This window comes from Panthera tigris, chromosome A1 (assembly GCF_018350195.1).
Source record: "Panthera tigris isolate Pti1 chromosome A1, P.tigris_Pti1_mat1.1, whole genome shotgun sequence".
Taxonomy (NCBI): domain Eukaryota; kingdom Metazoa; phylum Chordata; class Mammalia; order Carnivora; family Felidae; genus Panthera; species Panthera tigris.
In genome coordinates this window covers 189345525-189362119 of record NC_056660.1, presented here as the reverse complement: position 1 = coordinate 189362119, position 16595 = coordinate 189345525, and the positions used below count along the sequence as shown (strand labels likewise).

At 43.9% G+C, this 16595-nt stretch overlaps 1 protein-coding gene across 6 annotated transcripts in view; it reads left to right on the top strand.

Moving 5' to 3' along the window:
• The window catches only part of CYFIP2 (cytoplasmic FMR1 interacting protein 2), a 129096-nt gene that overhangs the window by 95449 nt on the left and 17052 nt on the right, over positions 1 to 16595 (top strand). The window lies entirely within an intron of this gene.

Here is a 16595-nt window from a genome sequence, read left to right as displayed (position 1 = left end):
CTTCTGCCTCTTGACTCAGCTCAGGTCTTGATTTCAGGGTTGTAAGTTCAAGCCCTGCATTGGCTTAAAAAAAATTAAAATAAACAAAAAAATAAAACCCACAAAATATACTGTATTGAAAAACAAAATCTAGGGAAAAAAAGCATATCAGATAGTTCAGCTATTTTCTCCATGTATCAGGGAGTAAACTAGGATTAGGGGTCAACAGGGACTTTAATTTTATCTGGAATGTCTAATGTTTTGCAAGGAAAGTATTTTCAAGTATTACTATTGAACTAAAAATTAATTTAAAGAATACAAATAGTACCTAATAGTTGTAGGTTAATAATAACAGAAAAACTGGAAGAATATTGAAAAATACAAAGTAGGAAGTCTTTTGCTTGTTTATCTTGTGTTGTCTTTTTCTGATAGATTTGCAGTTTCTGGTTGTGGGTTCCATGTTGAAATATATGCTGCAAATACCTTCTTTCATTCTGTGGCTTGTGTTTTTGTTTCTAACAGGTTATTAATATATCATTAATGTGTAGGAAGAGAGGATATAAATTGAAAAGATTAATTACTTGTCTAAAGGTATATCTTTTCTCTTTAAGTTAGGTGCTCATAAATATTTCTCCAAATTCAGGGTGCAATATTAGTATAGAAACCCCTACACCTGTGGAGCAGGTTGCTTGCTTGGTGTTTTTAATTAAGATCTAACATACATGGAGTAACATACAGAATATGTAGAATTCTCACCATATAGACAAAGTGAATCATCCATGTTACTGTGGGTGGGCATTTGGGTTGTTTACAGCATGATGCTGTAACAAATGAAGACACCATGAACGTTCTTGCACATTTCTGTTGGTGGATCTGTGTTCTCATTTTTATTAGGTAAATTTACTAGTAGTAGAGTAGCAGGTCAACGTGTAGATCAATGTTTAGTTTCAGGAGCTACTGCCAAACTGTTTTACAAAGTGGTTGTGAGAGTTTATTCACTCATTCAGCAGTGTAGGAGAGTTTTAATTTCTTGACATCCTCAGGAACATTTGGAGTTGTCTTTTCAATGAAAGCCGTTCCATCATGGTATCTCATTATGGTTTTGATCTCCCTGCTGACCACTGATGCTGGGCCTCTTTCCATAAGGTAGAGCCATTTGGACAGCCTCTTTTGCAAAAGGCGGTTCAATATTTTTGCCTGTTTTTAAATTAAGCCCTCTTTTCCATATTTATTTGTACTTATTATTGATATATTGTGGATCCATAAATGGCAAATACATTTCTTTGGCTTGTCTTTTGGTAAACAGAAGTTCTTAAGGCTTGGTGTGTTTATCATTTCTTCCCCCATGTGGTTGGTGCTTTTGTGACTTGTCTTAAAAAATCTTTCCTACTCTACAGTCATGAAGATGTATTATCTTCTAAAAGTTTAGAGTTTTAGCCTTTTGAGGCTTAACAGACCATTAAGTCTGTTGTTCACTTGGAGTTGATGTGTGTTTAGTGGGAGGTAGAAATCCATTTTCATTTCTTCCCGATTATCCCAGCAGCAGTGACTGAAAAGAACTTCTTCTCCCTGCTCTGCAATGGCAATGCCACATGTGTCATTGATCAAGTGCCCACAAAGGGTCTAGTGGTGGCAGGCTCTTAAATATTTGTTGAGTCTACCCTGAAATGAATCGGCATTCATTAGGCATCTATTTATAAGTCCTGTTATGGGTTTTTTTTCATTTTTTTAATGTTTATTTATTTTTGTGAGACAGAGAAAGACAGAATGCGAGCAGGGGAGGGGCAGGGAGAGAGGGAGACACAGACTCCAAAGGAGACTACAGGCTCTGAGCTGTCAGCACAGAGCCTGATGCAGGGCTCGAACTGACAAACCGTGAGATCATGACCTGAGCTGAAGTCAGACGCTCACCTGACTGAGCCACCCAGGCACCCCAGTCCTGTTATGTTTTTAAAGGAAATTCTGTTAGTATCTCCTACCTAGTATCTAGTAACTAGTGTCACCTACCTGGGAAATCAGAAGATTGTCATTAAGGAAATATTCCATAGTCACCAAGTTTTTTCTCAAATTTTGTATTGTGTTTGGGCCATCAGCCCATTGTTCATTATGCTGACACACACCAGAAGAGGGCCCTGTTTGTTCATGTGAAAGAGGGAAAGCCCGGTCCCTGGGAAGAAGACAGCCTGTCTGTCTGCCTCTCTGCCTTTTATGGCAGGACCTCCCATCATCTGGGACTTAAGAGTATTCCCTGCCTTGAGCTCTGTTTATTTCTTCTTTCCTCCTTATAGTCAGAGTGGACCACAGTCAGAGTCTGGGCAGTCATTGTTCCTCTTACAGGAGGCCTTGGGCCCAAACTCATAGAACTGGGTGCCATGCAGGGTGAGTTTCACAATCTCAGCACCACTGGGATTACCCTTTGTTGTAGGGGCCAGATAACCCTTTGTTGTAGGGGCCCGTCCTATGCATTGTAGGGTGTTGAGCAGCACCTCTGGGCTCTAGCCTGTCTCTAGATGCTAGTAACACCCTTCCCAGTTGTGACAACCAAAAAGTTCTCCAGATACTGCCTCATATTCCTTGAGAGGACAAAACCTCCCCCTATTGAGAAACACTGATCTAGTGCAATCCCACATTTTGCAGATAGGAAGCCAAGGCCCCAAGAGGGAGATGACTTTCCCAGGGTTAAACTAGTGCAGGAGCTGGGGTGAGAACCCAGGATCCTTACAGTTAGCACACTCAGGGACAGAGGACCGCTCTACAAAGCCTCACAGATGATGCTGTTGGCTTTGGTTTGGGTTTTAGTTCCAGCTCCACGTCTGATCCCTCTGTCTCCTGCTTCCACTTTATAGTCCTTTCTCTTTAATTTTGTTTTTCTTATTGCATAACTTAAATAAATTCATTGCCAGAAAACCCAGAGAAGCAGAAAGAAGAAAACAAAAACCACATTGCTGCACGAAGAGAGCCACTGTTCATGTTCTGAAGGACATCCTTGCAGATGTTTGTATGTTCCAGCATATCAATATTAAATTTTTTCATTTTTTTTTTTTACTTTGTTTAGTTATAAAAGTCATGCTCACCAAGCTGAGAAGAGTGGTGATCCACATGGAGTGTGGTGGGGGCAGGCGATCTTCCACTTTTTACTTTACGTTCTAAATTATTGTACAAATTTAGTGCACTAAACACTTTTTGCTTTTTTTTCCCCCCCTGGAGAGGAGGTCCTCACACACTTAGCAGATGTACACAATCCTGATACATGAGAAGTAAAAAAGCAAATGCCTGCCCTTCACTGTCCATCTTAGACCTTGGCTCCATGTCCCCACCTGTTCTTGATCCAGAGTTCTTTTTGCCATCACCCTGACTAACGACCCCTCCGGCTACTCAGGAGTCACGATCTGTCCCTACATCCAGGCACCGCTGAGCAGCATTCCTTGGCCTTTCTGCAAGCAGCATGTCCTCCAACCCAGACCCAGAACCCAGTGGTGTTCCAGATTGAAAATGAGTCAAGCTTTGTGGAAAGAGGGCACCTCGACTCCCAGTAATACCTCTACATGCTTTCTGGTTTTTAAGTATTTTTACATCCTTTCAGACACATCCCAGTCTGGAAACCAAACCTGCTACCCTCATCAATATATGAGGTACAGAGCAAACGTGTTCTGACTGCTGAGAGTCAGGGAGTCTGCAGACCTGACTGAGAGCCCCCCATGGGCCAGGCGGTCAGTGTGTGGGACTCCAAGATCATTGGACACAATCCCTTCCCTGATGACACTGTTCACAATCAATACCCTCAGTCTGCAGCGGAGGAGTGTTAGCCCTCCAGGGGGTAGGCAGAATGATCGCATAGCTTTTAACTATTTACTTACTCAAAAAATGAGAAAGGAACTAAGCCCTCCTGTTTATTAACACAGTGTTCCAGAGTTGATCACATAAATACATGTCAGTGGAGATGTTTGCTCAAAATTATACAAATGGAAGCTTATGGTCCAAAAGGTTTGGAGACCACCAGCCGAGATCCACAACAACAAAGTGAAAAGGGGTATAAAATAATGGAATCAGAGAGGAGGGGATGACAGGACAGATTTCCTGGTTGAGGGTCATTTTTGTATCCTCAGCACATCAGTACAGGCCTATCACCTATGTCCTATATGATGAAGGGAGGGACATATCAGCTCAGTTCTAGGTGAGGATTAGAAACATACCTGTTTATTCTCTAAAATCTTCCAAGATGATGCCATTCCATTTGAGCAAGAGGCTGCCAGTCACCTTAATCCAAAGCCACCTCAGTCCTGGAAACTTGTGGCACTTGTATCATCAGCCTGGGCCAGTAATTGCCCAGAAACCAGAGCCTTGGCTTTTCAGTTCTGCACTGATGACTCTCCCAAGAGGAGACCCCAATGGATGGAAGGCCTAGATGCTGAGGGTTTGGGAGTCAAAATGCAGTTTGCTCTCCTGGGTGTTATTGGAGGGCAGACACCTGCAGACATCCGGGAGGTGGTGTAGTGGTCCCAGCCGCAGCCGCTCATTGCAGTCGCTCAGAAAACTCCTGAAACATCCATGCTGGTACTTCATCTGGCCCCAAGGTGGCCCTGGCTAAAATACCAGGCCAAAAGCTCCACCCCTGATTCTAGTGTGCCGCCAGGGTGGAGAGCCCCTGATCTAGAAGGAGTCTTCTTAACTAGTGCTTCCAGAGGCTAGTCACTGATGTGTTGTCATATTTCTTGCTGTATCTACAGACCACTGGTTGTATTGTTTACAAAATAATTTTAATTAACTTACTTTTTAACTTAAATTTATTTTTAAAGTGGGGCACCTGGGTGGCGCAGCCAGTTAAGCATCTGACTTTGGCTCAGGTCAGAATCTCATGGTTTGTGGGTTCAAGTCCCGCATCAGGCTCTATGCTGAAAGCTCAGAGCCTGGAGCCTGCTTCAGATTCTGTGTCTCCCTCTCTCTCTGCTCCTCCCCCACTCATGCTCTGTCTCTCTCTCCTTCAAAAATAAATAAACATTAAAAAAAAGTTTTAATTATTTTAAAAGGAAACTGTATATCACTTCCATTAAACAAAATCATTATCTCTTGCCATCATTGGAAAGCAACCAGAGGGACACCTGGGTGGCTCAATTGGTTAAGTGTCAGACATTTGATTTCAGCTCAGAGAGTGATCTTGCAGTTTGCGAGTTCAAGCCCCACATCAGGCTCCGTGCTAACAGCTTGGGATTCTCTCCCTCTCTCTCTGCTCCTCACCCGCTCATGCACATGCTCGCTCTCTCAATCTCTCTCTCTCTCTTTCAAAATAAATAAACTTAAAGAAAAAAAAAAGCAACCAGAATAATAAATTCAACCAAAATACAACAAAGTAATGTAATCCCAGCTGCTGTCTGCCCAGACATCTGAGCCCGGGGCCTGCCGTGTTAAAAATGGAGTTTAGCAAATGTTAGACAGGTTTGAGATATGCTGGATCTAAATGAGAGACTTTCTTGCAAAGTTGTCAAAAAGACTGCTAGGGAACTAAGAGGAAAGTAAGTTTCCCTCCGTGACCCACTATTGTTAAATATCACTTCCCTGCCTCTACAATTCCCACCTTTTAGGAAATGCCTGCCTTGGGAAACGTTGATGTGCACTTGAGGGTAAGGGAAAACTACTTTTTAAGCTAGTTTCTTGGCTGTAGATCTTTCCCAGCTGACCAGACATGGTTCTGGTCCGGAATAATGATCATTTTTCCCCCTGACAATTCAGGGGGCAGGGGAAAGAGTTGAGGTGAGACAGGGTGATATATAGCATTGTTCAAGTGAGGCTCAGATTGGTGGGGAAGGACCACACACACGTGCAGACCCAGACACGCAGAATCAGATAAGATTACGGATTTATTTAGGCAGGTTTACAAAGAACTCCTGGAAGTGAGGGCCCCACGGCACAAGAGCAGTTGGAATATGTCACAGTTGAACTTTCCACTGTTCACTGGAATCCCAGACGAGAGGCTGGAAGGCTGCTGCTCGTACTTTCTGCACAAAGCTGGGTGTGGGAAGCCTAACCTGCTCCACAGGCCCTGTATCTTTGGGGCTTAACATCAGTATGCAGGAAACACTTCACTAACGGGCTACGTGTGTCCATATAAGGAAATGTTTAGAATGCTGCACTCTCTGGTTAGGCCCTGTAACCACCCTCCCTCCGGCACCCTCCCACCAGAACATCAGAGTGGGGGTTCCTGGGGGTCCTCAGCCTCCAGTTCCCAGCTCATTCTCCACGCTCACTTGACAAAGACAAAAACATAAAATACTAGTGTTAGTGCTACTGCCTTTTGGTTGCCTCAGAACTTCGAATGTTAAGAAAATATTGTTTTCAGATTGGTTTGATGGTTCCCTTCAGGAGATCAGCTAAAACTGGTACGTAGTTTTTCATCCAGAGATGGAGCCTAAAGGTAGCATCTAATGCTGTTGTATGTGGATCCGACGTGTGTGTATCACATGACCCTAGTTTTTTTAAATATGTATCCTGAATCTGTATGGTATCCTTTATTTTTGTGTGGGTGCTTTAAAAATTTTTTTTCAATGTGTATTTATTTTTGAGAGACAGTTGAGTAGAGAAGGGGCAGAGAGGGAGGGAGACACAAAATCCAAAGCAGGCTACAGGCTTTGAGCTTTCAGCACAGAGCCTGACACGGGACTCGAACCCACGAGCTATGAGGTCATGACCTGAGACAAAGTCAGACACTTAACCGACTGAACCACCCAGGCGCCCCAAGAATGTTTTTTTTTTATTTTTTTTTTTAACGTTTATTTATTTTTGAAACAGAGAGAGACAGAGCATGAATGGGGGAGGGGCAGAGAGAGAGGGAGACACAGAATCGGAAGCAGGCTCCAGGCTCTGAGCCATCAGCCCAGAGCCCGACGCGGGGCTCGAACTCACGGACCGTGAGATCGTGACCTGAGCCGAAGTCGGACACTTAACCGACTGAGCCACCCAGGTGCCCCCCAAGAATGTTTTTTAATGTAGATGCTTACAATACTGAGGTTACACAGGAGGATAATCTTGGTTTTAGGAGTTGCATGCTGAGGTATTTAAGGCTGAGTAATGCAATGACTTCAACTTGTTTTCAGTGATTCAGTAAAACATATAGAGTCACAACAGAAATAGTAAAAGAAAAGGTCATTGTGATTCTACGTCAGGAGTATAAGGATGTGCATTGTTCTTTCAAATATTTTATATGTTCAGTATTTTTCATAACACAAGTTTGAAGAGGGGAAAAGGAAACTTCATTATGGAATCCAGAAAGTTAAGAAGAAAAAGGGTCACTAAGCAGACAAGGTCACAGTGTATAAGAAGGAAGACAAGTTATAAGGGTTTTGTTTTTTCCAGCTACTTCTTTCTGTTAGTTGGTGAGATTTATTTTTGGTAACATATGCTTAGAAACCACTTCTGACCTCATTTTTTAATTTATAGAGGCATCTTCTAGTGCTGAACACAGCCACGACTCTCATGCTGTCCATCTATTTGATTTCTAAGCAGGAAATATCAGTGTAGAATCATGGAAAGGCAGATGAAGCCAGGAAAGCTGTCCAGTCCAAACTAGAAAAAGACCCCACGGGACTTGTCAGTGGCCCTGAGAGAACTCCCAGAATGCTTCTTTCGACTGACCTCTTCCTGTGGGCCATGGTGGGGAGATTTTCCCCGTGCTTCAGGGTCTTCAGGAAAGAAAACAAGAATGCCTTTTCCCTGTGTGCAATTTAAGAGAAATTGTCTCAAACCCAGCTTCTTTGAGGGTCACTGCCTATCCATTCTTGTTAAAGGTGAAATTTACTGGTAGGTAAAGCATTGGGGGGTAAAATGACAGCTGATTTTCTACGTAACAGCAGAGGACCTTCATACAGTTATAAATCAGATCATGCTACTCCCCTGCTTAAAACTGACAGGTGGCTTCTCATTGTACTTCAAGTTCTAGCTCCCAGCTGTGACCCACGAGGCCCCAGAAAATTCAGCCATGCCTATTCCTCTAGAGTCATTCATCTTTTATTACACTCTTTGCCTGGGTGCACAATCCAGCCACACAGCAGACTTTGAAGGTCAGAGTACAGCTGAATCCTACCATCCTTGGCTTCTACCCAAATGCTTGTTGACATTTAGCCCCTTTGTGTTATAGTCAAGGGGCACCAAGAGGACTTCCCCCGACCCAAACAAAAGCATCTCTTCCCATCAGTGTCTGAAGTTCTCCTATTAGGGACTTTTCTTGATTTGAAATGTTACCTAATGTTTAAAAGCCCCAGGGGCACCTGGGTGGCTCAGTTGGTTAAGCATCCAACTTTGGCTCAGGTCATAATCTCACAGTTTGTGAGTTTGAGCCCCTCTGTGCTGACAGTTCCAGAGCCTGGAGACTGCTCTGGATTCTGTGTCTCCCTCTCTCTCTCTCTGCCCCTCTCCTGCCTGTGCTCTGTCTCTCTTTGTCTCTCAAAAATAAATAAATGTTAAAAAAAAATTTAAGCCCCAGTAAAATACAAAGCCTGCTGAGATGGGTTTAGAGATAGATAGAGCCAGTACTTTAGTAGGTAATCATTTATCAAATAATTTTGAGAAGTAAGATGGTCACCCGGAAAAGGGTGCAGGGAAACCAAAAGATTCCTCCAGGCCAAAACAAAGACAAAGACAAACATTAAAAGAGAAACTCTGTTCTGTACATAGGAAGATGTGGATAGTGTATGCTAAGTGATTAAAAATAGATTACAAAAGAGTAGATATTTTATGTCCCATCATTTAAAAACATATACTTAAATGTTATATGTATAGAAGAACCAGGCAGGATAAACCTCCACAAGAGTATCTGTGATGACCCCTGGGTGGTAGGATTATAAATTTCTTCCCTTTAAAAAAAAATGCATCTGCATTTTCTCTTTTTTTTTTTTTTTCAAAAATGAGCATAAATACTTAAACAACAAAAAGAAAGGGGCTAGAGTAGCAGCTTTAAAAACCCACCTGCTGTGATGAAACATACAGCCTGGTGTCTAGAGTTAACAGTGCTATGTTGTCTGCTTGAAAACTACCAAGAGTAGATCTTAAATGATCTCCCCACAAAAAATGGTAATTGTATGAGGTGAAAGATGTATTAACTGGTAATCATTTCACAGTCGTCAAATCGGCAGTGTGTCCAGCCATCACACTGTACATCTTAAACCAACACAGTGTTATAGGTCAGTTGTATCCAGGTAAAGCCAAGGGGAAAATCTGCCAAATTAATCATTGTTCACGGGACAACCCTTGCCTGAATTAAGTATTGGGTGAACTTCCAGGAGAAAATGACAAATAGCAGGTCAGCTAACACTTAATATAAGGTAACTAAAATGTTGGTGGTGGTGGTTTTTGGAGATCAAGGATAACAAATGTGTACCTTAAGTGCCTTTGCCCCTCTTCTAACCCAAGGCACACATTGATAATCGATCCTGCTGAGCCTGAATCTGTTGTCGAAATTGCCTCCAAAAGCAGCCACTGCCTCAGTCATGAATGGTGACCCCAGTGCCACTGCTGGCACATGTGTTGCCCACACTCAAATCATGAAAAGATAGCCTTCCTCAAGATGTTTCATTCCTTTCTTTTGAACTATGATCATAATACGTCGATTTTTAAACAACAAAGTGTATCTGCTAGGAAAGGATCCTCGTAAACAGTCGATCTCCTGGCAGCCCTTAGGATGGAATGCTCTTGGACAAAATACTGTCTTCAGAAACCATTTATAGCAGACCTGGGTTTTTGTCAACTCTGCTGGAAATCGTTAACCTCCTCCCAAAAAATAAACACAGACCCTGACAAGATAGCATTATCTCCCAATAAAAGCAAAGTGGTCGGAGACCCCTGGCAACTCGTCCTGACATTCTAGGCACTGGACTGCCCTACTTTGGTATCGAGGAGGCAACTGAAATGCCCACTTCCTGTTGGTCAGATGTATGGTCCGTATAGCAAGGTAGTATGGCAAGGCATTGGACACTAACTGGGTATCCTTAACCAGTCAGCTGTTTCTGTTTCAAGGCAGCATGATTCAGGGAGGACTGTGGGTCTATGTTCCAATTAAAACTCAGACTTAATTCCATTTTTTCCATGAATTTGCTGACTTCTCATTCCAGTGATTTGCAATGAACATCATTCCCTGGGGCCTTTGCTGTTGCATTGGCCGCATTACAAGGCCAGCCCCTCCCTCCCAACACCCAGGGCTTTGGGTGTGCAGTCCAGTGGTTGGGAAAGAGATGTGTTCTGGTGGGCAGGGTCCACGGGACCTAATGATGAGTAAGGGAAACTCAGTGAGGAGATTTGGCACCTAGTAGGTTCTAACAGGCCACTTGCAGTTTAAAAACCGGCATTCCCATTTGGAGACTTGCCACAGGCACTTGCCCCTCCTGAGAAGCTAGAGGCCTTTTCCTCTCCCTTTGATGCATTTCTGGTCTTATACTGTGCAATGGTCTCCAGACTTAGTGACACTGCCTCTTTAATTGTAAGGTGCTGTATATTCCTCTGGGTATAGACAGAGTATAAGCGAAAGAGCAGAGATCTCTCAGAATTCTCTTGCTGACCTCGGCCTGGCCACTGGGCCACCTTCCTAAACCAGACATGCCCTGTTCTTTCATTCTGCTCCACTGCTGAGTTACACAGCCTTGAATGAGACAGGAATCTTTCTGCAGAGGAACAAAGGCAGGATGTGGCCAATGCTTGACTCCCGGGTGTTCTCCTCGAAAGGGCCTATCAGAGAGCCTGGGTTCAAGTTTTGCCCCTGTACTTAATAGCTATGAGACTCCAGGAAAGTGATTAAAATCCTCTGAGCCTTAGTTTCCACACCCCAAAAATACTGGGGCTAAGTGTAAGTCTCCCCTGCTTTTTCCAAGTTTGCGTTCTGCCTTGCTTTCCCAGAAGACCTTACAACAGTACCTGTTTTCACTAACCACAAGAAATCCAAGGAGGATTTTGCTTTCAGGAAAAGAGGTGAAAAGCAAAAATAGCATTCACCCTTTGTTTTGCAGTAAGTGGCTCCAGAGCCATCATGAGTGGCCCCGCCAGAGTCCTTCCCAGCAGCTACACTCAGCATCTCAGCACCAAGCTGCCAGAGCTTTGGACTGTGCTTCATCTGTGATTTATCTCAACTTATTTGGCACGCCCCTTAGAAAGATGCGTCCTGAGGTGTCAACGAAGCCAAAGAGAGGTTGTTTTTGGGGGTCTGGGAATATTCAAAACATTTTCCATATAAATTCATGGTAATTGCTTCTTTGCTTTATGCCATTTGGCCTTAGGAAAGGTTTCGTTAGGAACGCTCTGCCTTCAGATAGTGGGGGAAACCTATTCCCAGTCCCCAGTCTTTGTGTTGAGTGAAGTGAGGAATGTAAAGTCACCGGAGCTTCATAAGCAGGCCCTCAGCTACCATGAGTCCCTTCTCTCCTCTTCCCCAAGCTTCCCAGAGGCTTTGACTCAGCCTCAGTCCCCCAACTGAGAGCCTGGCTCCAGCCTGCCTGCAGCCCTGTCAGCTCACCCCTCCCTCTCAAGCCCCAGCAAATGGTTTCCTGCTCTCTTCACACTGATCTTCATCTTGTCTCCCCTCTGTCTGCAGTTGCACTTTTCCTGCCAATTCAAAAACTGGTGCATTCTCCCCAGCCACCTCGAAGCCATCACCGTTTCCCGTCTCCTGTCTTGTCTCGTTCCTCCCAGTTCTATCCAGCCTGGGGGGATAGAACTTATCCAATGCCTGTTCTCTGAAGGAACTTTGTGTCGTTTCTCCCTCCTCCCAGTCTTCAGAGCCTTTTGTTTTATTTTCCCGAGCACAGGTGTCCTGGACTGTCTTCCCCCACTACATCGTAAACTTCGTTTAAATCTAGTTTTTCCAGTCTTACCTGTCATCGTGTTTCCTGCAGCATCCAGACCCCTCTTCACCCTGTGCCCTTGGGGTGTGTGTCAGATCACAGAGCAAGCACTCAGTGGATGTTCAGTGAAGGAAAGGAAGGAAGGGAGAGAAGGGAGGAAGGAAAGAAGGAAGGGGCAGCACCAAGTGTAGAAGAGTAGCTGTCTTCCCCGTTAGGTGGTTTGTCGGTAGACAAGGAAGTACCCAGAATTTATCAGTGTCTCCTTGATCTCAGGTGCCACTGTGCACCTTCTCTTTCTTTGGTCTCATAGAGTCAGAGAAACTGAAGTGTGTGGAAGGGTCTGGTCACCTTGAGAAACTCCCACCTTTGCCTACCCTTGCATTCATGTCATTCCCTCTCCTGGAGTCCATTTTTATCCTCATGCTGATGATTCCTAAGTTTGGATCCACTCCCCAGATTCTGGGGCCCCATAGCTTACCTCTAGTTGCCTGTTAGACATCTTCTCTTGGACATCCACAGACATCAGATAATCCACCTTACCCAGATCTGATCTCAGCTTCCCTGCCGCCCGCAAACCCACTGTGTCCTTGGACCCTGTGAACAGGTGGTGAGTGTCATTTCCCTGTCTGCACCTGTATCCCAATCTGTCACCAGGTGTCCGATGTCTGCTCCCTCCTCTCCATCTCCAGGCCCTAATCTGTCTTGATCCCAACACCTCTTTGTCCCCCACTGCCCCAATCTCTTCTCTCTCTTGCAGCCACAAAGTGAAACTGCAGATTTCCCTGATGGAAACCATCAAGGTGGCTGATGCCACCATTAAGATGCCTGAGCGAGGCTTACAAGATCCTTCCCCAGCACTGAAAGCTTCAGTCTAATTCAGCTGACAGCCCCTTACCAGCTGTGGTCCCTCTTGGTCTTGGGCCTTTGCAGGAGATGTTCTCCCTCACCTGTCCAGTACTTACCCCCGTTCAGGTCTCAGCTTAGCATTCATTTTTGTGGAAAGCCTTCCCTGTCATCTTCCCCGAAAGTCTGGGTTGGTTGCCCCTCTTAATGTATTACCATAGCCCCATGCACACCCCCACTGCAGCACTTCCCACAATTTTCCATTTACTTATTTTCCTCATCATTTTGAGAAACGCCATGCATCAGGTCTGCCTCACTTAATGTTGTGTCTCCAGCACCTTGCAGTGAAACTTGTGTATAATCAATGCCTATTATTTGTCGAATGACGGAATGAATGACTTCTTTTCTGCTCAGGCTATATCTGAGTCAGAATGAAAGTGTCCAGATCTTGCTTGATCTCTAGACAATAGTATGCCCATGTTCTGTATATGCTTCTTGTTGGCCTCTCATGTCTGATCAAACGTGGGTCTTCAGTATAACTGGTCCTTCCAAGAAGACTCTCTCAGTCAGTATTTGCATGGGATATGAAACACTGCTCGGATTCTCCATCAGGACCACAGACTTGAGGGCCCTGGACTGGGGCTAGATTAGACAGCTCAACCCACAGACAGCTTGGTGGGGGTCCTGAATGAAGAAGAACTCTGATAAGTTTTTAAAAAGAAAACCCCTATAGACTGGAGGGTTTTGGAACACTCCTAGGAGGTGAAGCTTGAATGGGGCTCTGAGGGATGGATAAGGATGAGGGAGGTTTGGGAGGGTGGGGAAAGAAGGAATTTATAGGTGTAAATGGACCAAATGAGTGGTTGGTCCAGTTTTTTACCTTAGTATCAAACCAGCAGATCTTTAAAAACTAGTGGCCTGCAAAGAAATTATTTACACAAATCCAAGATAGAGGTTACCTCTGGGGTTGGAGGAAGAGAAGTTTCAATAATTTCCTGTTTCTTCAGCCGGAAGCTGGCTCTTGACTCTTCATTTTTCAAGCTGCCTGTATATGTCACAATTCTTTCAGTTTAAAGAATGTCCGTAGCTATGACTAAAAACCCAGTAAATAAAGCAACAAATGATGTGATCCTATCAGATATGAGTGAGGCTAAAAAGTTTCTCACGTGGTGAGATTTTAAGTAATCTTCTCCTGTTTCTATGTTTGATCATTTTACTTTTTTTTTTTTTTTTTTCCATCCTGTATATGCATCGTGAGGGGGAGAACGTTCCACACTTCCTCAGGCTTTGGCCACCTGCACTACCATGGAGAAACAATGGTGTCAAAGTGAATTGGCCCTGGGTCTTAACCCTGTCAGCCCTACTGCTTCTTTATTTCCGTGGACCTAGCTAGGAAATGTCACTTCCCTGAGAATCTCAACGTCCTGGCATGTAGGATGGAGATCGAAAGAGCCACCTCATAGGATATCCTGAAGTGCAAAGCGGATGATGGGTACAGAGCACCTGGCACATAGTTAGTGTTCAGTAAATGCTCACTGATTCTCCTTCCCTGAAGAACAAAGCCATTATGTTGGCATAGATTCTCAGTTCTAGGGAGAAACCCTTAGAGACCATTTAACCCAACCTCTTCATTTTGTTCCATTTAAATTATTCTTAATTGTACATGATGAATCAAATAATACAGATGAGCTTATGATGAAAAACATCATTCTTGGCTCTGCTGCACCTTGCCCCACCTGTACCCCAGTCCCCAAGGCAACTTGTTTTAATCATTTCTATTTCTAGTTGTTCTCACTGTTCTCTCCATAATGCTTAATTATATGAGGATAGCTTCTATTTCTTAATTGGCACCTTTAGACAATACCTACTGACTCCCTAGTTGGATAGATGAGATTTTAGCTCATTTACATCTCTCCTCTCTCTTCTTTAATATTTGATTATGTCACTTGTTGCTTCTGTTGCTTCCCTTGTAATCAGAGATAATACACTCACACCACCATTGCTTCTCTTCCTAACATTATTTAATATCTTGACTCCTTTCTGTGAAAGATGAGGAAATTAACACCCCCAACTTGCACTTCTAACACTTCTGCCTCCTACCCCCTGTCAGCTACTTTTGCTTTTATATGATCAAAGCTGTATTTTTGTAACACTTGTATTTTCTTCTGCAACTTGTCCTTAAGTGTAGCCTAAACAAAACAAAATCATATACTAGTTACATTGTTAAATCTGCACAGATGTTTTTCCTTGCTAGACCAGGTGGCATGCTAGGATTTCATTTCCTTCCCTCTAATTCCAGCTCAAATCCCCCAAAGCTCTTTATTTTAAAGTTAAAAAAATTACTTTCAGAGTTTTGTTTCAGATCAGTTTTTTAAAATGATATATGTACAATATAGAAAATTCAGGAAGTGCATACAAGTCGGGAAAAAAAAACAGGGAGAAAGAAAGGGATAGAAAATTAAGAACACCTGAAAATCTCATCACATGGAGTACTTCTTAAAAATGTGTCATGTAATTCATACAGAGTAATCAGTAAAATTGAAGAGAAAATACTTTCCTTAGTAATAAGGGGAAACATCCAGGCCCATATAAGAAAACCCAAAACAGGAGAGATTCTGTCCTAAGTCTCAATTCCCTTTTATGCCACAGACATTCAACTTTTATTGCACATACTTACTGAGCATTTATTATCTATCGGACACTCACTGTGCTCCCTATTGGGAATAAAATACAGTTAAAAATGGACATTGTGCCTACCTTCATGAAGATGACATCCCAGTGGGGGAAGGTAGACATTAACCAGACATATAATCAGGCAAGTATAAATTCTAAAACAGGTTGCGCTCAGATGTTGAAAGGAAAAGGATGTGATTCTTTGAGGGCACATAACAAGGGAACCTGCCCAAGGCGGGGAGGTATTGAGGGGGGTCAAGAAAGTCTCCCCTGAGGGAGTGATGGTTGAATTGAGATCTGAAAGAAGAGTGGCAGTTGACTAAGCAAAGGGAGTATGGGCAAGAGAGGGGCAGGGAACGTTTCAGAGAGAAGGCAAAAATTCAGTGATGAGCACACAGATGGTGCATTCAAATAACAAACGCTGCTGTGGCTGGAGCAGAAGGAGCGCAGGCCGAGTGGGTAAGAAACCTACTACTCTCAAGGCACTTCACAAGCCAGGGGCTGGGGGGTTCCTGGACAGAGTGGAAGGCCGAGTGTGGATCCTTCAAGATAGAGATTAGATAAGGAGGAGATCGACCGTTAGCATGGGCGCCCACAGTGGAGGCTGGTTTGGCTCCCTGACACAAGCCTTTGTGTGCTCGGCACTGGACGTTTTTATCCGTCGCAATGGCCTCAGCTAAGGAATGCCAGACAAATGCCTTGTGAAAGGTGTTGTGAGGTATGTAGCCGCCTCATTATGCAAATGGCCATGTAGCTCATCCTCTGGGACTTTGCAGGCAAATGCTTTCCCACCTCTATTAGGAAACCACATCCTTCTGTCTTTCCTCACCTTCATTAACAGATTGCATGAGGAGGTAGAAAACACACAGGAAGCATGCCAGCAGGAGGTTCCCCTTGCCCTAGAGAACCCCTGACACTGCAGTTGTGGATGGAGGCGGTGGGGGGGGGGGGGGGGGAGTATGCAGAGGGGGACGGAACACTCCTGTCCCCCAAGGAAATCTGAAGTGGAAGCTCATTATGTGAAAGTAATAAAGCAGCAACATTGCTCTTGTTGTAGAGGATCCAGAACCTTCTTCCTCTTCCTCTCTCCCCTAAGGTGGCACCCAAGGTCAATTTTACCCACCTAAATTTAATAAAATAGAAAGCTAACGGTTCATGCAATGGTCAGCTTTTCTAGTAAGAAGACGTACCTAGGAGCCACTGAATTTTTTGGAAGAAAAGAAAACAAGAAAGATAGGAAAACTTGGCAGTGGAGCTATTGTAACCAACCATCTGCTTAGAATA